The 10,901-nt window shown below is 47.3% G+C and overlaps 1 long non-coding RNA gene across 1 annotated transcript; it reads left to right on the plus strand.

Moving 5' to 3' along the window:
- The first annotated feature begins 407 nt into the window (after nt 1–407).
- LOC148594571 (uncharacterized) lies at nt 408–1,662 on the plus strand. Its single transcript, XR_015913421.1, has 2 exons — nt 408–542; nt 1,275–1,662. It is a non-coding gene; the product is annotated as an uncharacterized LOC148594571 (long non-coding RNA).
- Nucleotides 1,663–10,901: the final 9,239 nt, after the last annotated feature.

Below are 10,901 nucleotides of genomic sequence, written 5' to 3' on the forward strand. Positions count from 1 at the left end.
TTTCCCCTTCTTTTGGCAACTTTCTCGTTTTATTTTTAATTTTCCTTGTTATTTTTTTTTTCTTTTTAAAGGCAGAAAATATATCACAAAGAAACCAACCCTGGGATCCTGCTGCATTGCACTGGATTTTTGCTTTTTCTTCCATCACTTTTTTGTTATTTTTATTATTATTATTACATACATAACCCTACTCGGCTCTCATGATCTCAGAAGGGATTTACTGTCGGTGAAAGAAGCTTTTTTCTTTAGTCATCAACCCCTTTCCCCTCCACTCCTTGCTGTATTTCTCCCTTCATTATTTTTCCCCCCGTTTTTTATATTTTTATTTTTGGCATTGCACTTTAAGGAGAGGAGTATGCTTGTTCTTGAAGAAAAAAAAAAAAAAAAGGATTCCACTTATTTTTATCAGTTTTTTTCTTTTTATTTTTTTCTTTCCAGGACGCTTAAGTGGTGGGTGAATTCTTCATCCTCGTTGTAGTCGTCGTTGTTATTGTTGCAGCGTTGCCTGCGAGCAGCTTGTAAATACCTGAATTCCTCTGTTTGTATGTAAATGTCTAACTATGATCGTATGCAAAACTGTGTTTGCTCTTCCTTGTGAGATGTTGTGGAAGGAGGCTTTCTTGTTCTTTCCTTTTTTATTTTTTTAGTAGTTTTAGCCGGCGCTGGTTGCTGATCTCGCGGCCTGCGTTTGCCGTTGGAGAAGGCTTTGGGCAGCGGCAAAAACGCAAAGTCTTTCCAATCCATATTGCAGAGAGCTTTGCTGGGGGGAAGGGGGGAGAAGGGAGCTGACGGACGCATTATTCTCATCCTCTGTGTAAATTCGCCACCCTATACGCAGCTCTGCCGAGATTTGTGCATCTGCACCTCCGAGCGCTGCGTGTTTATTTTGCCCGTGCCGGGCCTGCGTGCAGCGCGTGTGTGTCACGGATATATCAGCTGCTTTGAAGTCTCGTTTTTTTTTTTTCCTGACAGCTCCTGGGCTGCAGGGTGTCACGAATGCCCGGTGGCCGCTTCCAATGCCCGGTGGCCGCTTCCAATGCCCGGTGGCCGCTTCGGCGTTGCAGAAAGGAGGGGGAGGGCACGCGCTGGGTGCGCGCCGGTATTCCCGGGCCGTGACAATTAATAGAAATTTGTTTACAAGAATAACCGCCACAGGTCACAGTGCCCTCGATCCAGCTAATACAATTGCTCAGAGCTACTGATTCAATTATGCACGAGTCCCGCGAAGTGTGCAACCTTGGCGCTTTATGCTGCTTTTATTTTCTATTTCACAGCAGAGCTCTTGAACGGAAACGCTCAGAAGCTGCTTTAAAGCAGGGGGGGAAAAAAATAGGAAGAAAGCCGTGCTGCTAATGCAACTCCTCTTATCATTAAAAATAGCCCAGTGGCAAGATAGAAATGCTGCTACTGAGACACTTGAGATGTACAGATACGCTTGAAAGACGTCTTTCCCGTGGTTAGAAAGCAGTGTGCAATTCCAAGTGAGTGGCTGTGGCTTGGTCTGCTTGGCTCTCGGATCCGGGCACTGGGAAGGTGGCTCTGCAGGCGCTTGCAGAGCGGCTAGCTTGTAAACGACCAAATAATGGAGCAAATAATATAAACTGCCCTCCGGGATTTTGTTATTTACAGTAATGAAATTAAAGGGAAGAGGAAAAAAAAAAAGAGAGATCCTTTCTGTTTGTCTTTTTCTGCAGCCTGGCGCTTTCGTTTTAGCTGGATTGTGTGCCTGGTTGAATGCAATGTTTGCAAGAAGTTAGGGAGGAGATAGAGGGGTTGGTGGATTTTTTTTTTTTTTTTTTTTTTTTGCGCCAGTCCAAGGGTGATCACGACATCTGGATAAGCAGCACTGTCACGGAGGAGACTCTCGTTACGTCTCGCCACGGCCAGACGCGGGCTTGCATCAGAGTTTCCATTCTACCCCGCTGCTTACCAGGGATAAACCGGCCGTAAGCATCCCCCTCGGGCCGGGAGCTCGCTGTGCGGCCCGGCCGTTTGTGCCTTTCTCCTTCCTTGCACTTGAATCTACCCTCTTCCTCCCTGCTACGTAACCAGCAGCCCAGCCGCAGCCTCCCGTGACCCCTGTACCCTGAGAAGCTGCTCGGTGCCTTGTGGGGTCCTGACCAAGGGGGCCTTTCGTAGTCCCCTAATGGCTGGAGGGCTCAGGGCCCAGCAAGACTGGGCCTCGTCACCCCTCCTTCCCAGTCCCATTTTAGCCCTGCTCGGGGCCGGGGATTGCCAGGCTGTTCGGCCTTGCAGCTCGGTGAGGTGCAAGGGAGCTGGGCAGCCAGTGTCCCCCTGCGAGGTGCAGGTTGTCCCTTCCTGGGGGTGCAGGTGGCTTCTTTTTCGAGGGGGGCAGGTGGCTGCTGTGCAGGGAGGGTTCCCAGGGCACAGGGGGGAGCTGGGGGGTTGCTGTCAGCATCTCCTGTGCCCCGGCCGGAGGTTTCTGTGCTTGGTCCCTGGCCTTCAGCCTCAGCCATCACCCCTTGCTGCCCCTCTTCATGCTGCTGGCCAGGGCAGTGCTCAGTGCTGAGGATCTTGCAGGGATCCGACCCAAACGCTCCCGCTTTAAACCTACACTGGTATTGTGCAGAACCAGGGCGGCAGCTCCGGGCCCAGCAAGCATTTTAACCCCAGCCTGATGCTGGCACTGCAGGGATGGGGATGGCGGCAGGGGGATGCTCTGCTTGGAAACAGCCTCACAAGAGTTTGGCAAAGTTTTGTGGCACCCCTGGTCCCCAGCACAGAGGTGCAGGAGCCAGAGCAGGACCCCACGTTGCCACAGGGGCATCAGGCTGAGACAGGGGCCGTTCTCCATCTCCCCCCACGAAGCACCTCACGTGGAGAGCAACCTCTACCTGCATGAGAGCCTGAGGAATGCAAAGCCTTGGGAAATTCTTTAGCTGTCCTCTACAGCCATGGTTTTGTATTTAAAGCCCTCGGAGCTGCGTGTATCGATTGGCAGCGATGAGAAGGCCTGGGCTGTGCTGCTGTACATCCCCACAGGATTTTATGCATTAGAGATGCAAACACTTATTCTTTCCAGGTAAACTGCACCTCTGGAAAGCGCCGGTCAGGGAGCACTGTTTAAATAAACAAAGACCCATTATAATTTTTTTTTTCTCTTTGAATTAACTCCTTCAGGCCACTAGGCTTCCCTGTGGCCACAGGAAGTAGCTGCTAGGACTTCTGGAAAAGGTGTCAGAGGCACAGAAGTTTAGCCTTAAAGCAAAGGCCCTCTGGCTTTTCCCCCCTAATTGGGGTGGTCAAGGATGGGCTATCGGAGGCAGTCCAAGGAAGCCTGTCATTTTCAGAGCCGGGTGCTCCAGCACCGATGTTACTTAAAAGGAGTTTTGTGCATATTAATGTGCATGCACGAAGGACAGGCTGCAGGCTGCATGGGGACACTGTATTCCCTGGTTCGATTGAATTATCTTGTTTTCTAATCTAACCTACTTTTTTTTTTTTGTCGGAGGCTGGTGCTTTGCTGGAACCTGTTCTCAGTGCAATCGCTGAGCTTTTTGTGGGTGTCTGATTTCTGTAACACGTTCTGGTTTCCAGTATGAATGTAACGTACAAAGAATATCATGACACTGCTCTAGGTGTATGTGATCTTATCTACCTGACATTTAGGGCTTTTTTAACCGTCCATTCACCTGATTTGCATAAAAATCACATGGTTTTTCTCACTTTTTTTTTTTTTCGGTGCATCATCATAACAAACTACTCGAGTGTACCAGGCTGGTTTCTGCCTGTCAGCACGAACGCCCAGCTCTGTCCCTCTCTCCTCCTTTCTCCCTCATTGAGGTCGGAGCACTTCGGAGGACCGACTCTGCAGTCCCTGCCTCTGTATCTCTGGTAGCCACTAAAACCTTTAATAAGCAAACGTGCCAGCTTAACTTCTAAGAAATCAGAGCAGCCAAGTGTGCGGCCCATCCACTCCTCGCTCACTTAAATAGACCAGCCTTATTCTTATTGATAAGGAAAATCCCTCAGAACAGCTCCCCCCATGCCAGGAGGCTCCCCCTGCTGCCATGACGCTCCTTACAAAGCAAGGCCTCAATTAAAATAAACTCCGGGAGCTAAACAAACTGCTGCGTCTCGCCGGTCATGTGCTGGTCTGAGCCTCTGCACAGGAGAAAATGTTTCCCTCGCTATCAGCAGAGGCATGGTCTCCGGACAGAGGGAAATGTGGGAGCCCCATGCCCGGGAATGGGATATTAATGTTCATACAGCTTTTTTTTTTTTTCTCTCCTTTTTTTTCTTTTCTTTTCTTTTCCCCCCTGTAATGGGAGTGTTTGTGCTCTGCCTTGGTCCTCGCAGCTGGCAAAAGGCCTGGAAGTGGAAAAACTCGTATGTCGTGGTGGGGCCTGGCTGTCCCAACACGCCCTGGGTACACCTGGCCGTACCCAGCCCACTCCCGCTGGCGTCGCGTCGTGTCGTGTCGTGTTGTGCCGTGACACCCGCCTGGCCAGACGGCACCCCGGCACCTCGGTACTTTTCCATTCCCCGTATTAATTTTCTGCCTTAACATCCAGCTATGGGATGAGCACTCCGATGGCCTGAGGCAGCGGTCTACGTAGGCCGGACCCACAGGGCAAGCAGTGGGATGGATGAACGGACAAGGTCATGCTCGGACGGACAGATGGATGGACAAAGACTAAGCTTAGACTTGCGAGTTGGCACCCCCAGGTCCCTCCCCAGTCTTGGAGGATGTGGGGGAATGTACAAGCCCCCGGAGCTTGTACAGAACCACCAGGTCAACCTCCTGCATCCTGGATAGCTCAGGGAAGTGAGGGCCTGGGGAAGCTCCGCTCGGGTGAAGTCCTGGGGTGTCTTCTCATGAACCTGGCCAAATAATGGGCATTTCTGTGCGCCTGTTGCTGCCAGGGGAGAATGCAAGCTCGTCTGTCACCAGCGACTGTCCTCACGCCTGGCCCAAGGAGTGAGACGGTTGCCAACTCCATCCCACCGGGAACACATGGTCACCTGCCTCCCCTTCCCAGGACCCATCAATTTTTAACCAGTTAGGGACCAAAGTCTGTGGGTGCCTCTGGGCATCCTGTGTGACAACATCCTCATGAAGGGTGCGCGGGGAGGCGGTGGAGCCAGGCGCTGATGTCCTCCCACTGCCTGTCCCCTCCACGTGGCTTTGCTGGCCCCATCTTGGCACCCTGGGGAAGGTTACGCGCACAAGCTGGGGAAGTTCGAATTCCCTCGGCTGGCACTGGGTGGCAAAACTGCCCTCTGCCTTTTCTCAACCCATCTGTCAGCTTTCGAGATTTAAAAGAAATAAAGCCTCATTAACCCTATAGATGCTTTCCTGGTAGGGAGTTACTCAGGGGTAGCTCAAACCTGATTTGGAGGTGGTTGCTTTGTTTGGAAAAAATAAAAAGAAAAAAAGAAAAACAGAATAAAAGCTGTACTTGTTTCACGTGGTTTGTAGTACTTCTCATTTCTGTTTTGCCTTGAAGAACCGTTCAAAAATTATTCAATCATACGCAAAGTCAGAAGATAACCAAACAGAAAGGACGGTGGCTCTAAGTTTCCCTGGGAGCCAGAGTGGAAGAACGTTGAAATTAAAACAGGGATTTGCAGATGTGCATCAATCTTGTTCATTCTGAAGATGGCCTCCAAAGTTTAGGCTAAGCCAATTTTTTTTTTTCTTTAATAATTTCTCGGACATCTCAACCAGGAGAGGGCTACGTGAATTTCAATTTCTCTCTTCAAATAAAACACCAACTTTTGTTTTATATATTTTGAAATGATTGAAATGATGAATTCCTTTCACTGAAACTCTTTGATTTGGACTTAAAGGATTTGGTGACTGGGTGGGATTGTATTTGGAAGTAATGGTGAAAATGGTAATTATTTCTTTTACTGCCTCCTGAAAGTCTTTTATTCCTCTGTACTATCTTTAAAAGCATGTCTGGCAAAAACAAACTGTATTAGAAAAGAATTCAATTAAATGTTTTGCCAACATAATATTTTATAAATTTTTATACCAGTAGTTAGAATGTTAAATAATATATTAACAGATTTATAGAGTACATTTAGGTACAACTATGAATAGCTACAGTAAAGAAAAATTAATAAAACGCCCCATATTTTTCATGTATCAAAGGGGGGATGGTGGTTTCTGCATTTGTATTTTTTTCCTTGCCCTTTTTTTTTTATTTGAGTTTCAGTTTTAGGACTTAAAAAGAATTAGGTTTTCTCATCTTTTTCTGTTATTCTCTAAAGACAAGGATAGGAAGTCAACTATTTTTTGAGACAAATATTCCTGTATGATTTCTTCTTATCTTAAATAATTAAATATAGAAGAAGTAAGAACTAACTAGGCAGATTCTATGATATGGACATGAATCGAATGGGATGTTTATTTGCATAGGTACGTGGCAAATAGGGAAGGATCGATCCTGAAGCTGTATAAAATTGCCAGTTACTCCATTAAAGTATTACAAATAGATTATTACCCATAATAACGTAACTCTTAATGTCCTAAAAATAATATAGCAGTAAGATTATTTTTATTTAATCTAGTAAATGACAAATGTATTTTAATTCTTCTTCAGCAGAAGTAAAACGTCTCCCAGGAGCTGGAAAATAAATCCAGCTGCTTCCCTCTCCTTTTTTTTTGTTAGTGGACATTTCTCTCTATTTTTCCTTCTTTTCTGTTTGCATTCCAAAGTCTCACCAGGTTCTCCAAATTTTTCAATTTATTTTTTCATCCTCCTCCTTCATGAAAAACACTTTTCATCAGAAAACGTGATACTTTTTCTTCTGAACCTCTCTGAAAGTCTCCCGTCTCTCTCTCTCTCAGGGCAAGTTTCTAGGATCAACAAGTTAACCTTCAAAAAGATTACAAAGGTACAAGTGGGCTGCTTAGGAGGTGAATCATTAAACATAAGGTGAAGTATATGACTGCAGAAGGTTTCAATTAAAGTGACAGTTTAGGCAGACTTTGCTTGCCCGGGAAAGGTAGGCTTTTATTGCCGGCTCTGCTCTCGAGCTGCATACATCCTAAGCAGAAAGAGTTTATTCCCCCCGGCTGATTTTTGCATTCCCAGGGCTGCTGGTACGATCCTTGCTCGTACAAACAATTCTACCAGTTTGAGGATGATAAATTCCACCGTGACAGCATTAAATGTGGGAAAGTAGCCAGATTTCCTTTCTATCTTCCCAAGCCAGAGCAAGCGAACCCAACTCGGACCTGACTTACTCCAATTGCTCGAGGCTTCACCCAAACCATCCTGATTCACACCAGCATGAGGCAGAGCAGGATTTGGCCCACAACCCTCCCTGTTGTTTCCCCAAATCCTTCTGGATTCTTATTTCTTTTTTCTTTCTTTTTCTTTTTTCTTTTTGTTTTTTTTTTTTTTTTTCATTTAGTTTTGCTTTATTATGGCAGCATATTTAGCAAAGAAGCCCCGGGCTGCAAGGAGGAATGCGTGCTCCCTGCCGAGACGTGGAAATGGTGCCCTGCCTCTGCCCTGTCCCCGCGCCTGCCGGCCGGGAGGTGCTCTGGGGATTCACACTGTGCTCCCATCGCAGCGCGGTCCGTGGGTGCCGGGGAACTGACCACCCTTGGCAGGGTCCCACGCGCTTGGCAGGATGCCTGTGATGCTCCAGGGTCGCAGACTTGGGGATACAGGCACTGACTGGTCCCTAAGTGGAGGATAGAGAAGGGCCAGGTCAGCCAAATTTGAAATTTCTGATTCAAATTTTACTAGTTTCTGGGATTTCCCCTAGATCAGCCCTGAGTGGGCAATAAGATCCTCTCTGCGAGGATGATCTAGCAATTGGGTTAATTCCCTCCTGTGAAAGCCTTACATAATCGTGTGGGCTCAGATCCTCAAAAGTATTTGTGTGCCTTCTTCCCGTGGAAATCAGGGAGCTTAATTGTCTCCTAAAATTACTGTGTTTTGTTTTGACAGAGGAGCTGGAAATAACAAACCTGATTTTAGTGAGCTTTGTTTGCCTCTCTGTGGTCACAGAGCATTTTATCTAACTTTTCAAAACAGCTCATGGTTAAACAGAATATTGCCCAGATTTCAGATGGGTTTGTAAACTGTGACCAGGGGGAACCTGGTGCCGAAGGAGGTAAGGGAAGCTGGGCTGTGGCCTGTTTATGCCTCCAGTCTCAACTGGTAAAATGTGTATAAGAAGACAGCACAGTCTTGCCAAGGCGCTGGAAGGAAGACTCCATTAAAGACTGTGCGATGCTGCAATAGAAGGATCATAAAGATCACGTCAGGGAGAGATGCCATCTATTACAGATAACTATTGCACAGCTGACTGCATCTCCCTCTCTGGAAATGGCTCCTTTCTTAGTTTCATTTTTGGCTATGCGACCCGAAAGAATTCTTCTCACTCCTTGGCGTTTGTCCCCTTCAGATATTTCATGCAATACAGAAGGAGGAGGAATCAAAACACCGTGACATTGAAGTTTATTCCCGATTCTGCTCACGTCAGTTGAAATCAGTCACTAAAACCTCAGCCCGCAGGACCCTGTGCTCCGTATTTTTCTTGTCTAGGTAATCGCAATGGCAGCAGGGGGAGGTAAGTAGAAGGGAAAAGGACTGATTTTATTAGGTGTTAGAGGAGCTTATTAGAAAACAGGGAAAAAAGGCAATAAAATTATAAATTATATGAATTAAAAAGAGCGATGAAATCCAGTCCCTGCTGACTGCAAGGGGAGACTTCTCTCTGCATGCACCCTTTCCCACTTTGGAAGATGCCCAGGCATTGATAAACATTTTACAAGAGCTCGGCTCCACAGAAGCAAGCGGTGGCTAATACTGGGAGAAAAAATACTCGAGTGCCAGCATCAGCCCGGCAGCTTCAGAGGCAGCGTTTAACCTGCTACCTTGCAGCCCGTGGGCCCTGTTTGGGTTCGTTGTCAGTGAGCAGTTTGGAACTGCAGTGTACCTGGGTTGTTTTTAGGCCAATTAAATTAATTGCTGGAACAGACAGCCCTTTTTAGACCCAAAGTACTTTGTGCCCCTCTTCTTTTTACTCTAGGCCTAATGTAGTGATTCTGGGGTTTTGGTTTGGCAGTCAGGGCATGTGTACATTTTAAGTTAAAAAACAGCATCTGGGACGGATGCTGCTAGATAAATATTTGATTACTTTTTGTAATTATTAGTAATAACAATGCTTTGCTCTGTCGAGCACCTTTCATCTCCAAGCATTTTAGACACATGAACAAAGCCAAGCAGTTCAGTCCTGCTCTAGGGGCTGTAATTACCTTTATCTCTACATTGTAGATGTGGAAAGTGAGGCCAAGAGAGGCGACGGGCACTGGAGGCCATAGCAGAGTTGGGAACGATCCCAGGGGCTGGGATTCAATCACTGGCCAGCAAGGCCTGCCAGCAGCAAAGCTCCAGCCACGTTTGGACTCCGAGGAGGAGATGTCCTGCAAGGCAAACTCATCTCACCGTGCTGTTATTAGGGCCAATTCCCGAGCCAAGGTGATACTCACCTTGTGTGCAGCATTATGGGTAGATGCAGATGCCCTTTCTGCTTCTCCTTACCATGTGCCCTTTGGGACAGGTGCAAGGGAGAGCTGTACACACCTTGGGGTGCCTCCAGCATGAACCAGCCTCCTTGCTTGATGATGCTGCGTCACTCACTTTTCCTGTCACTTGCCACAGGCCTTGCGCTGGGTCCCCCCACTGCTTTCCCACACAGGAGGTTCAAATCCACCACTGACCAGGAGGGTTTCCTTTGGCTTTCCAGCCTGTGTCATATCCCATTAGTGGTTTGTACAAGATTCCACGAGATGAGGACACCCCTCCGTTAAGGAGACCTGCAGGGACCTTGTGGGCCGTGGTGCCTGGTCCCTGCTGCTCTGGGCAACCACATCCTGCTCTGCTGCTGCCTGATTCAGGGCCTATTTTCCCTTGTGATTTGAGCCCTTCTTCCAATTCCAGCTGAGATGCTAGATATATCCACAGATCATTGATGCCCTAGCAAGCCAGTCCTGCAACAGACAGGAGGCAGCTCTTTCACCTCCCTGGTGTCAACTCACTGCACGGGAATTGTAGGCAGCAGACCTGTGCTCTCCCTGTTCCTGTCTGCTGCAGGCCTTTTGGACACTCGCTTCCAGCCTGCGTTTCTCTTTCTGGGATATGGGTGAACAAGAATTTGGGATTATTCCTTAGAAAATACAGCACATTGTTCTGGAGTAGTTTAAAAGACTCCTGCCCATTTCTGGCTGACCTGTCCTGTCTCCTTGATGCCTGGAGCAAAGATGGCAGAATGCATATCCTACAACCCAGTTGCAAAGCTGGTAGCTTACTATATTCTCCTGTAATCACCTCCTTCTGCTGTTAATACACAGGGCTTTGGCCCATGATCCTTGTTGGATAGAGCTGTGGTGGCTGAAGAGGTTTCCAGTCCCATCTGAGCTGCTGTGAGCCGTGGATATATGTGCACATACATGTGTGTACACAGTTGTCTCAGGGGTGAACCCTCTAAGATTTCAGGGCCTGGATATGGTAACTCATAAGGACTCTTCAGGTGGTTTTTTAATTTTTGTTGCCTCATACTTCATTACAATGGGAACTAGGCATGAAGATAACAAGGAGGTAAATATGCTCAGGACCTGATTTTGAAAAAAAAGGTTTAATACTCTATTCCATTCCATTCCATTCCATTCCATTCCATTCCACCGTATTCCATTCCAGCGAATAGCAAATGCATGTCCCCAGCAAGTTTCACAATTTAGGCACTCAGTGCCAGCCCTGCAATCCTGACTTTAATGCTGAAATCAGTAGAGCCCAGCAGATCATCAGAGCTTTGACCCAGCCCAAGGATTCAATCACCTAAGTGTATTTCAGATCCCAATTGACCCAGTACTTCTCTCTTTTATTATCGGTGTGCAATCTCTCCTGCTGAGC

Source organism: Tinamus guttatus, unplaced genomic scaffold (assembly GCF_059628265.1).
Source record: "Tinamus guttatus ecotype Peru unplaced genomic scaffold, ASM5962826v1 Tinamus_guttatus_pri_ptg000227l, whole genome shotgun sequence".
Classification (NCBI taxonomy): domain Eukaryota; kingdom Metazoa; phylum Chordata; class Aves; order Tinamiformes; family Tinamidae; genus Tinamus; species Tinamus guttatus.